Source organism: Pteropus medius, unplaced genomic scaffold (assembly GCF_902729225.1).
Source record: "Pteropus medius unplaced genomic scaffold, Ma_sr-lr_union100, whole genome shotgun sequence".
NCBI lineage: Eukaryota > Metazoa > Chordata > Mammalia > Chiroptera > Pteropodidae > Pteropus > Pteropus medius.
Window position 1 is genome coordinate 1,864,950 of NW_024342475.1, and position 12,253 is coordinate 1,877,202.

The 12,253-nt window shown below is 43.2% G+C and overlaps 1 long non-coding RNA gene and 1 pseudogene across 2 annotated transcripts in view; one reads left to right on the forward strand and one right to left on the reverse strand.

The window, feature by feature from the left end:
• LOC120605327 (uncharacterized) overlaps positions 1-772 on the forward strand; it is a 9,541-nt gene extending 8,769 nt beyond the window's left edge. Inside the window, exons 3-5 of one of the 2 annotated variants that reach the window (XR_005653610.1) lie at positions 197-388; positions 486-555; positions 680-772. This is a non-coding gene — a long non-coding RNA (uncharacterized LOC120605327). Of the gene's footprint in view, positions 1-196 lie in introns of both variants that reach the window. The other variant, XR_005653609.1, reaches the window with a different exon arrangement.
• Positions 773-11,486: 10,714 nt separating this feature from the next.
• Positions 11,487-11,605, reverse strand: LOC120605370 (uncharacterized; annotated as a pseudogene).
• Between the last annotated feature and the right edge of the window lie 648 nt (positions 11,606-12,253).

The window sequence follows — 12,253 nt, forward strand, 5'->3', positions numbered from 1 at the left end:
GGACATGGGAGACCTTGGTGGGGAACCCGGTGAGGTCTGTGAGTTACTAGGTGTTTCCTGTGGAGGATGGGTGGACTCTCGCGGGAACCTGGGGATGGTGGGGGAGTAGCTGGGTGACACGGGAGAGTCTCTAAGGTCCCGTGGTGAAGGACTAGGTGATGACAGTACAAACATATGGTATATTGTTTCTGGGCAGGTTGACTCTGAAGACCGCCGGCGGGGAGTCGGGGTAGAGCTAAGCGACTCTGGTGACAGGCCGGCCTGATCTGGAGAGAGAAATGTGAAGTTGTGTGGTGGAGGTGAAGCTGGCATCATCCCGGGGGAGGATGGAAAATAGCTCTGGGCCCCTTGTGAGGAGAGGCCGCCGAGGGCTGAGTTGTTTGGAGGGGTGAGTAAGAAGCTCAGTGAGCTTGGCATGGAGTTTGAGGAGTCAGGGCTCCGGGAGCCCTCACGGGAGGGGCCCGACATGACCCCCCTGTCCTCAGGTGCAGCCATGGCTGAGAACCCTGCCGCTCCCAGGACACCCTGCCCCCTCTTTCGACTACAGCAATGGAGGTAGCGGGATTGTGTGTGTGCGGTATGGGAGCGTGTCCTTCAAACAAACGCGCAAATCAACGAGGCAGACAAAATGAAGACCACTTACCAAGTGCTCTGTCCTGTCCTCGAATTTCGCTTCCAGGTCGCAGGACGCTGTAAGCAACAGGCACGAGCACCGCAGACGAAACCGTCCAGTCGCGGATCTCCTCGGAGACGCTGTGCGCCGAGCCAGGACGGGGTGGGTTTAAATACTAGTGGGCGGGACCGATGAGGGGGAAGGGGCGGGTCATCGGAGGGAAGGGGCGGGCCCTGCCGTGGTCGGGCGGGGCATGCTGGGAGAAGGGGCGTGGTTTCACACCTCATTACCACCGGAGTATTTTAACTTTGTCCCGCCAACTCCGCTCAACAGAAAATTGCTCTCTACACTTGACAGTATATTCAAAATGTCAACCAATAGAAGGCAAGAACTTAGACTTTTGGTTTTGGAAAATTACATTAGAAACTGATGAATTTCTCCTTTCAAAAGTAAAAAGGAATTATTGAATCAGTTTTTCTAGGTGCTTGCCGAACGTTAATTTTCTGTTTTTTTTTAATCGAATGTATTTGATATATAACATTTTGTAAATTTAAGGTCTACAAATGTTACTTTAATAAAATTATATGTTGTAATGTGATTGCCGTTGCGGCGACACTTATCACATTATATGATTTTAATTTACTTTTTTTAATTATTTTTTTATTATTTTTTATTATTTTTATTTTTTTTGTACTTATATAGCTTATGTTCCTCTCAGTAGCCAAAGTGTTCCTTTCCCCTTCTCCCTTTTTATTATCAAAATGGAGGCAATCCATTTTTCACAGGACATTTTTAGGGTGCTCCAATTTTCCCAAATTGGTATACAAAGATCCTATTTGTGCTGGCTTGTTTGTCTTCTTGCGATCCTATCTCTATTTGAGAACATCTTCACTCTCTGTATCAATAATATATGCCAGACTCATTTGGCCTTTTTACTTACCCAGGCCTCAAGTCAGCGATTTCTTTCTGGTTCCTTTGGGTGGGGGATGGTCTTGAGAAATCAGTGGGTTTCCCAGGCTGGCATCTCCAGTTCTCATCCACTGTCCCGGAATGGACATCCATATTTCCGACTTCATTATTCCACAAAGAAAACCATGGTACCTCACAACACGTCAATTTACATTATCATTTGCTTAGTCCCACACACAAAAATATGAAGGTTTTATTTGAATAGAATCTGATTCATAAACCTTTTTCATATATGCCTTTATAAGACACTTTATCAACTTCCTTAAACATATTCCCCTATATTTTCTTCTAATAATTTTATAGCTTTTTTTTATATTTATTATTCTACCCCAGATCACTTTATAGTCTTATGAATGCTGTGAAGTTGGCCTCTAACTATTTTACTTCAAATTAATAGCCCTGTGTAAAGGTGTTATTTTAAAATATTCCATTTACTTGCATTGATTTGAAATTTTATCTTCGCTACACAATATGTACAACTATGAATTGACCAGCTTTTTATTTTGCTTCGGCTCACCTGATATACATCCACGTACTTTACTGCTTCTAATCGACATAGATGTACACCGTGGTTTGATTTAAAATTAACATTGCAAGTAATTTTATCTACTTTCCCAATCTTACCTTTTTTACCTGTCTGAGAATATTTTTTTCCAGAAAATTCATAATCTGATTTTCAAATTCTATGAACAACTGGTGGGAATGACACTCTATATGTTTTTATATCTTGTAGTGTTTTAAAAAATAAGAAGTTCTTCCCATCCAGGATTACGACATATTTTACAATATTTGGTAAGACATCCATCAGGGGAATATTATGCGGTGTTTTACAAGAAAAATAAAGTAACAATCGTCTGTCTTTACTTTGGGGTTTACGTAGAGGACTTTTTAATGAAGAACTTAATTTGCATACACATTCCACACCAATGTACGAAAGTGAGAAATGAGTGAAGAAAACAAGTATAGCTAATCTGACTTAAAATGGAGTCTGTGTCGTCAAGCGGACACACTGGTTCAGACCAAATGGGCTGACGCCTGAGGAATAGATTTTATTTTACTTTAGCCTGATGAGTTAAATTTTTGAACTTTTCAGTTGTGCATGCCTGGAGATATATAAATTCCTATAGATCACTGTTCGAAGGACTTAGGAAAGAATGAAGAACTTAGGAAAGAATGTTCACATGTCCAGACCACCTGATATCAATTATCCGGGCCACTGGACATCTGGAACCAATCCAGAAGCTAAGGATGCAGGACCGATTGAACAATCAAGAATATACTTCTTAATATAAGAATTCTGATTTCTTTTTTTTTTTTTTTTTTTGAAAACTCCAGGTGTTACCTGGTAGCATTTTAGATTTACAAATCCTAAGACCCTTGAATAAAACTTGGCCATTTTTAATTTCATCAAGGTCTCCTAGTTCATTCATGGTCAGTCAGCAAAAGTAATTTCATCATGCAGTCAAGCGAGATGTTTTGAGAGGCTCAACATTGTTTGAATTGTGGGAATTTGGATTGAGAATTGAGAACCAGTGCAGCCACAGTCTCCCCTTCTGTGATCTCCACCACAATCACCCTCCTCCCTAGTAAATCGACTCATCTCTCCAGCCTAGAAGTTTATCGTCATACAACCTCCCTGAGATTGCCTCTGCTGTGGTCTTGCACAAGGCTCTGGGGACCCATAAATGCACTAGTCAAGAACACTTCAAGCCCCTGACAGTTGTCTCTAATATGCCCTGGAGGTGACTGTGGGAAGAAAGGTCTCAATGACACCTTTCAGATGAGAGGGGTCAGCTCTGTTCATGTAACCAGAGCCCATTTCATGGTTCCTCCTCTACCCAGATTCTCCAGGACTGTGCACCATCCCCACCCCAAAATCAGGGCTCCTACACGGGGTCTGCATTAGCTCATGGAAATGAGGCCGCAGATGCCCGCGATGAAGTGACTTTGTGGTTGATGGAAGCACAGCTCAACGGTGAATCCAAATGAATGAAGTTGTTCTGTTAAAGCTTAGTGGACATCACTCTCTCCTTCTTTATCTCCATTCATACGTTCCATAGGAAAATCTAGTAGGCAGATAGGAGACAAGACAGACCTGCCATTCTTACGAGCACTAAAGTCCACTTATTGCTCATACTTCCTGTGGAGCCAAGTGGAACACGTCTGAAGAATTTACAGAAATTTTATGGGCAAAATTTCAAGGCTTAGATTGACCATGTGGGTTGATGGGATATAAGTCCATTTTAGAAAAACACGGATATTCTGGGCAAAGGGAAAATGTGATGTTTATTTTTATATGTCAGCTTGAGTAGCATAAGGGATGCTCACATACCTGGTGAAACATTATTTCTGGGTGTGGCTGTGAGGGTGTTTCTAGAAGAGATTAATTAGCATTTGAATAAGTAGACTGAGTAAAGAGATCCGCCCTCAGCAATGTAGGTAGACATCACCCAATCCCTTGAGAGCTGGAATAGAACAGAAAGGCAGAAGAAGGATGAATTAATTCCCTCTTTCTCTTCTTGAGCTGGGATGTACATCTTCTCCTATCCTATGCTGAGACATCCGAATTCCTGATCCTCAGGCTTTCAAACTTAAACTTATTATACCACTGGCTTCTCCAGTTCTCCAGCTTTCAGAAGGGAGATTAAGGACTGTTATCCAAAAAATATAAAGAACTCAAAACTGAACAATAATGAAAGCGACAGTCAATAGTAAACATGTTAGGTGTTAGATCGCAGAGTCTAGTGATGTCGGTATGGGCTTTAACTAAATGTTTCAGTTGTTTTGGTTGTCACGTAGCTTAGAGTCAAAGGTTAAGAAAGTGTGCTAGTCACTCATAGTCAAAGATTTATAAAATATAGTAGTCATGTGCCGAAGGCCTGCCTGTAAAGAAAGTCCCAGGAAAAATGTTTAAAAGTACAATTTCCTAGAGATAATAGAAAAATGTAGCTGGTTAAGCACAAGACAATAATAACTTAAACCATAACAAGATGTCTAGTTTCTGCCTTTTGTTTCAAAGATAACATCACTGACACACAATACGAGAGATTTTGCAGAATCTTGGTTCTTCTACCCATTGAGATCACCTGACAGGGGGAGGAATTAATCAGTTTCTAAGGAAAACCACTGACATTTACATAATAACTAACCAATCCGCTTTGCCCATGACCCCTGAACCCTAACCTTCAACCTCTGCCTTTAAAAATGCCTGATCAAAAACCATCGGGGAATTCGGGTTCCCAGTGCTAGCTCGCTCCTCCCCTGGCTTAGTGCCCTGTTAATAAACTGCTTCAGCATCTCCACAGCAGAACTCGGAGCTCAGTGCCGGACTCTGCTGTGTGATGAGACCCTCTTCGGTTCGGTAACAGTAAGAAAACAAACAACTCAGGAGGTTGATAGTGGGGCCGGTTGGACACGTGTGGGGCAAGAGATATGTATGAACTCTGTACTTGCTGCTCGACTTTGCTGTGACCAGAAAACCTCTCTACAAAACAAGGTCTATTTAAAAAAAAAAAAAAAAAGACACAGGAAACAGCTGGTAGGGGCTCCCACTCATCAAATCTTGGACAATTAGAGAATCAAAATAATAGTAATAGATTATAACCCAATGAATACAATAGAAATCTAGAAGTCCATAATGATGGAAAGAACGAATTAAAACATAAACGAAAAGAGGAACATTTTTCTTAGTATGGAATTGTAGAAGACAACTAACAATTGTAGAAGACAGAAAATTGTCATTTGTCAACTTTCATAGTAATAATTAATTCAGCCAAGAAACATTAACAGCCATTATTAATAGGGGTGAAAGTTTGATGAGGAAAGAGATATCTACATGCTGTCGAAGTTTCTCCAGAGGAGAAACCTGATAGGCACCACCTTAACCAAGTGATCAAAGTGAATTTCGTGGTTAATGGGACAAATTATCACAAGTATCACCTGAAAAGATTCAGTGCCCTTCCGTGATATTCCCACCAGAGATATATATCCCAAAGCTAATCATGAGAAAACATCAGATAAAGCTAAATTGAGAGAGAATCTACAAAATAGTTGGCCTGTAATCTTCAAAGTGTGAAGAACACGAAAGTCAAAGTAAGATGTGAGAATTAAATGTAAAGTGTGGTACCAATTTGGGCCTTTTGTTATAAAGGAAGCTTTTGGGACAATCGGGGAAACCTGAATGGGGTCTGAGGATTAGAGGATAGAGATGTGTCGTGTTAATTTCCTGACCTTGGATTTGGTTGTGCAGGGGAGGTGTCCTTGACTGCAGCAATCACACACCAAAATACTCAGAGGTGCAGTGGTGAGGCATTACGTTATTGGCCCCTTACTCTCAAATGGTTCGGGAAACAAAAGCGAGGTAATAATATTTATCTCGTAGGACAGCTGTCAGAATTAAATTATGATGTGAAATTGAACAGTTCTTGGCACATTCCCTTTCAATGAATTGAAGAGATGTTCTTATTATGTAAAGCCAAGGCACTAAAAACATGTATCCATGGGACTTATATCTATATGTTGCTAGTTCTTCATAAGGAAACACACACACACACACACACACACACACACACACACACACACACACAAACTTATAGGTGTGTTTATGTTTGTGTATCATCACAGCCTCTAATTTCTACCGCTAGAGGGCGCCTAAGGATTAGGTTAGGATTGACTGGTTTTCAGTTTAGATAGACCAGTGGTTCTCACGTTTTGATATCAGAATTCCTTTATACGCTTAACAATTATTGAGGACCTCCAAAGAGTTTTTGTATATAAGAGCTATATATAATATGGTGTACTGGTAAATTAGCTCTCTGAAGGATAAGTAATCCCATGCAATAGTGATTCTGTGGCTCACTTCGAAGGTTTAACAAATGGCTCACATGCCCGAAAATTAATCTATTGGCTCTTCTCGCCAGTAGGGCATCGCACCAGTACCACGAGATAGCTATTCATATTAACCTTATATAAATTTAGACTGAGAAAAATTTTAAAGATTTATTTAGTCATTTAAAATAGCAATAACAAATCCGTCCGATTTTAATATTAGAGCAATTGACATCAACACACATCATGTGGCCTCTGGAAAACTTCACTTTACACTGAAAAAAAAAAAGAAAAAGGCAAATAACCTCTTGGTATTATTATGAGAAGAGTTTTGACCTTGTGGACCCCATGAAAGCATCTCAGAGACCCACAGGGGCTGGCAGGTCATACTTGGGAACCCTAGGCTTAGACTTTCTGTTCTCAACTCTAGTCAATCCAGTACCCCACATTTTAAAAAATAATAAATCTTTTACAATATTCCTTTTAGTATCATGAAATAAAGTTTATACTCAGTATAACCCACCTGTACCTGTGTATAAATAAACTCTAATTTAGAAGTCATGGTAACACATTCTCTGTGATATAGCGAAGAAGCAAAACAAAAATAGTCTACAGTTCTTTACCAGACGTGGGTGTCTAAGCACCGAGGAGGTGTTTGGATCTATAAAAAGGTGGCGTGTGTGTGTGTGGCATATAGGATGTTACAGCCCAGCTGGCTTCAACATGGCTCCTGGAATAAAACACATTGATATTTCAGCAGTGAAATGTGGGCTATTCACAGCACAGTGGGGTAAATGAAGATGACTAAAACAGCCCGTGTCAGGTCAGGTAAGTTAGACAACCATCTCTCCTTTACATTATTTGAGTCTTGAACTTGTGGGTGCCTGATGCTGAGGCGATAATTTATAATAAAGAAGAGGTGTTCCATGAGGTTGATGCTCACAGACAGAACAGAGCCAGGTGTTCTTGCTTGTAATAAATTATAAGTTGAGATTTAAGGTGAATAAGACAATATTCAGTCAAATGTCTATTTCCATTTATAGTTGACAATTGGAAATAAGGGCTAAATGAGAACATTCGTGTGTCTATGTAGATTAGGAGAGAAGCCAAAACAGCGTGACCTGCTGGATTGTGTGGGATTCAAATACCATGAGGAGCAGAGACGGTGGTGATACAATCCTCTGACACCGTGAACGTCTCCCACTACCAACTTCTGCCCCAAACAGAGTGGTATTCTCCCTTTGAGTTATATGTAGCTGCTTTCCTGGAAAATTAAGAGACTGTTTAAAGGGTGCAAAATTCTTGCTGTCTTTATGTAAAATGGGAGCAGCTGTAGCCTCTGATCGATGATCGGTGACTGATGATCTTTAGCAGATTCTTCCTGCACAACGCAAACCGCGGCAGGACTCAGGAAACCCCTCCACGTCAGGGCTGCGCAGCGCATGGCAAGAAGCCAGGAGTCCCTGGCTCGGCCTCCAGTTGCCAGAAGCCGACAGATGTGCGTACACCTGCCCCAGGCGGCAGCAGGTACGGAGACCCGTTCACTCAGCTCGAGCGAGGGGCGGGGCCTCCCGCAGCCGAGTGAGAGATTCCCCTACAGGGGGCGCCAAAGCGCTGAGGACGCGAGCTGGGAACCTGGGCCACAGAATCCGACAAACCGCTGTCTAGGGCAGTAATCTGCGCCAACGCCAGCATATACCTCAGTAACGGCACGGGGAACCATTCCATGCATGTGTTTTACATAGACATGACTTCGAGCTTCAGTGTGTTTTATTGATGACAAGTGCCCTTATTTACAGAACCCAGACAGACACCTGTGTCACTATCAGTGTGTGCTCTGAAAGGCATCCAGGTGCCAGGGTTAACAGCATGCTAACGCCAAGGTGGCCTGCTTGATATTATGGTGTGCCCCGACACGTGTACTGTCAGAATCCACGGGGGGTTGATATTGACTTGTGTGCTAACGGCAGCCTGATATGTGACACCTGTGTGTGACATCGATACACACATGGACATGTACGCATGTGGACATATGGGTAGTCAAAGTGCCTGTCTGAGCCTTGTCTGTCCACCCTCTAGGCTGGGATCCCTTAGCCCACAGAGGCGGTTCTGATGAAGTTCTGTGTCCCCTCCATCGGACAGAGGATAGAAGCATCATAAATGCTCCAACGAATGAGAAAGTGAATGAATGAATGAATGAATGAATGACAATATTTCAGACTCACCAGGTGACAGGTGCTGTGCTAAACACTCACATGCCTGACCTAATTAAATCTATACCATGGTCTCTATGATGAGGGGACTATGATGATACCTACCGTACAGATGAGGGAAACTGAGTCATCAAGACACCACGTGACTTTCCCAGAGTCATACGACATGTAAATGGCAGAGCCTGGAGTTGACCAAAGTCTTCCAATCTCCAAAACATGTGTTCTTAACTACTAGCCTGTCCCAATTGTGATGGGACAATCCCCTCCCCCAATTCCTGGGACACACCGCCATCCTTCAAGAGCAGGCACTCAGTAAACTGGAAGGACAGAAGGCGGCCTTTTATGATCAATTCAAAGAGGAGGAAAGAGGTAGAGACACTTTAATCCCACAAGGCTGAGAAGTTCTGTACGTTCTGTAACTCCTGGTCCCATGAATGGAGGAGAGGGGGGTAGATTGACCTGTGGACACTTAATTCTAGGGAACACTCATTCATTGCTGGTGGGAATATAAAATCATTCAGCCTCTGTGGAAACAGTCTGGCAGCTCAAAAAGCAATTCCACTCCTAGGCATGCACCCCCAAGAACCAAAAACAAGTGTTCCAACAAACGCTTGTACACGAATGTCCGTAGCAGCATCGTTCACAATAACCAAAAGGTGGAAACAACCCAAACGTCTGTCAACCAATGAAAGGATAAACAAACTGTGATCGGTCCATGCAATGGAATAATGTTCAGCCACAGAAAGAAATGAAGTACTGATCCTTGCTACAAGGTAGTTGATTGCATGAATTTGCAAACGTTATGCTGAGTGCAAGAAGCCAAACCCAAAAGGTCACATATTGTATGATTCCATTTATATGAAATATAAAATAGGTAATCCATAGAGACAAAAAGTAGGTTGGTGGTTGCCAGAAGCTGAAGGGGATAGGGATAGGGAGTGACCTGGGTTTTCTTTTGGAGTGAAGAAAATGTTTTGGAACTAGATACAGGTGGCAGTTGCACAATATCACGGATGTACTAAATGTTACTGACTCATACACTTTAAAACGCTTAATTTTATGTGATGTGAATTTCACCTCAATAGAAAAAGAAAAATAGCCGAGTCCTCGATCACGATAAGCACATTTCAAGTGCTCAATAGGCACTCGTGGCCAGTGACCACCATACAGGCCAGCACAGATACAGAACATTTGAATCATCATAGAATGTTCTATTGGACGATGCTGGTCTAGAGTTTCCTACAGTCTATCTCTGGCTGACTGTGTTTTTATGGTGTCATTTAACTTGTTCCTCTGTTCACTGTATTTCTTGTAAACTATAGTTACATCTGGAAGCTTAATCAATTTCGGGTTTAGTTATTCTGGTGAAAATATTGCATAGGTGCTGCATCCTTCCTTCAGGGGGCACATGATGTTTGGTTGTTTCTTTTGCGTGTGTGTGCTCACACACACACACACACGCACACGCACGCACGATGAAAAGTGTCTTTCCCATCTCATTGGCCAAAGGAAGTCACATGACCAAGGCCAACATCAATGGGCTGGGGATGTATTCGGCTGACTCAGGAGCGTCTCTAAAGTCACATGAAAAAGTCACGGATGTATAGTTCTATAACATGGAGGGAGTGGAGATTCGGAAGTAATAATCCAACCGATCACAGGGGAGATTATTTTTTATCGAATGAATTTTTCAGAAACAACTCTCCAAGTCACAGAGAAGTGAAGTAACTTGCCCAAGGTCAGAAAACTGGCAAGATCTGAATGCAGGCAGGCTCGTTCCAGAGCCAGGGATTGTAAATGCTCCACTACAGGAAAATAATGGCGGTCACCACTGCGGCTGTCACGGTTTCAAAAAGAGCCAGTGTGCAAAGGGCTCAGTACAGCGCTTGGCACAGACCCCGGGCACACTGCTCAGGATTCACGCTGTTTGTTTCCATCACCTGACTCCAGGTTGGCCTTGGCTTCAGTTTGGAGGGATTTTCAGCCCCTGGCAGTGTTCCAAGAATGCCAGCTGGCCTTTATAAACCCGTAGTGTGAAGCGTCAGAGTCAGGAGAAGGGAGAGTAGAGATAAAATCAGATCACTAGAGGTAGCTGCAGAGAGGTTTGGAGCGATTTCTCCCAGTCCTGGGTAGTAGGGAGGGTGAGTCACACAAAGGTGAACATCAGCAGCTGAGCAGATGTACAGGAGAAAGTAACCAGAGATAGTGAAGGCTTATCAGAATTGGCTGTGAGCACAGGTATGGGATTTTGTTGCCAAACTCTAGTTCCCTGTTGACAAGACAAACATTTTTTTTCCAGTATCCCAAGGCCAGTCAACTCCACCTTCACAGTGCTGCTCATAGGCAGAGTGGGAGGAAGCTGGGCAGGGCTTTGCTATTGCCTTTTATGTAACAAATGGGATGGAAATGACACTGTATGACTTCCAAGGCTAGGTCACAAAGGAGACACGGCTTCTGCCTGTAACCCTGCACCCTCTCCCTTTTCCTCGGGATCCAGCTGACATGATGTGAGGAAGCCTAATCAGCCACATGGAAAGGTGACATGTAGATATTCGAGCCACAGCCTCCAGGTGAGGCTGACAGACAGCTTCAACTGCCAGGCAGGTGGGTGAGGAAGCTTCAGATCATTCCAGCACACGGCCTTTAAGCTGCTCCAGCTGATGCCACGTGGAGCAGAGACAAGCTGTCCTCACTGAGCCTTGCCTAGATTTACGTTCATGAGCAAGATAAATCTTCCCATCAGGGTGTTTTGTTTTGTTTTGTTTTGTTTTGTTTTGTTTTGTTTTTAGACAAGGCAACCCTTGCTTGACCTCACAGATCGCAAGGACCTTGTCAGCTTACAATCTCTTATTTTTTATTTTTTACTCCTACAACACCTGGTCTTCCTAGGTGGTCTCCCATCCAAGTACTAACCAGGCCTGACATTGCTTATCTTCCGAGATCAGACAGAATCAGGCTTGTTCACGGTGGCATGGCCATAGACAGGGTTGTTTGTTTTGTAAACTAAACACAGGAGTCCCCAACCCTTGGGCCATTGACTGGTACCAGTCCGTGGTCAGTTAGGAACCGGGCCGCACAGCAGGAGGTGAGCGGTGATCAAACGTGCAAAATTTCATCTGTGTTTGCAGCCGCTCCTCAGCACTAACATCACCGCCTCAGCTCCACCTCCGATCCTCAGGCATTAGATTATCATAGGAGCACCGGTCCCTGGTGTTCAAAAGGTTCGGGACCGCTGAACTAGAGAGCTTTCTGTTTTTTCCCCACGTGAGGAGACAGAGAACTTCATTCAAATCTAACTTAAATATCACTTCCCTGTTCAAAACTCCCTGTGTCTCCACCTCCTTTAGAGTGAAGTTTAATGTTAACCTAGATCATAGACATCTGGTGCATTTGTGTGTGTGTGTGTGTGTGTGTGTGTGTGTGTACACATATATGTTTTATTTCTGTTTTAAAGTTTGTTTGACAAGTATCGGTTTTCCTTGGGACTGTAAATCCCTGGGATTGGCTACCCGCCATGACTCCCATGGCCCCTGCTTCCTCAAATAGCACCGCGCTTCCCCTGCGGCCCTTCCTAATTCGGGCCTCCCCGTTTCTTCATGCTCTGCCTGCCTCCACCACTGAGGCTTGGGAG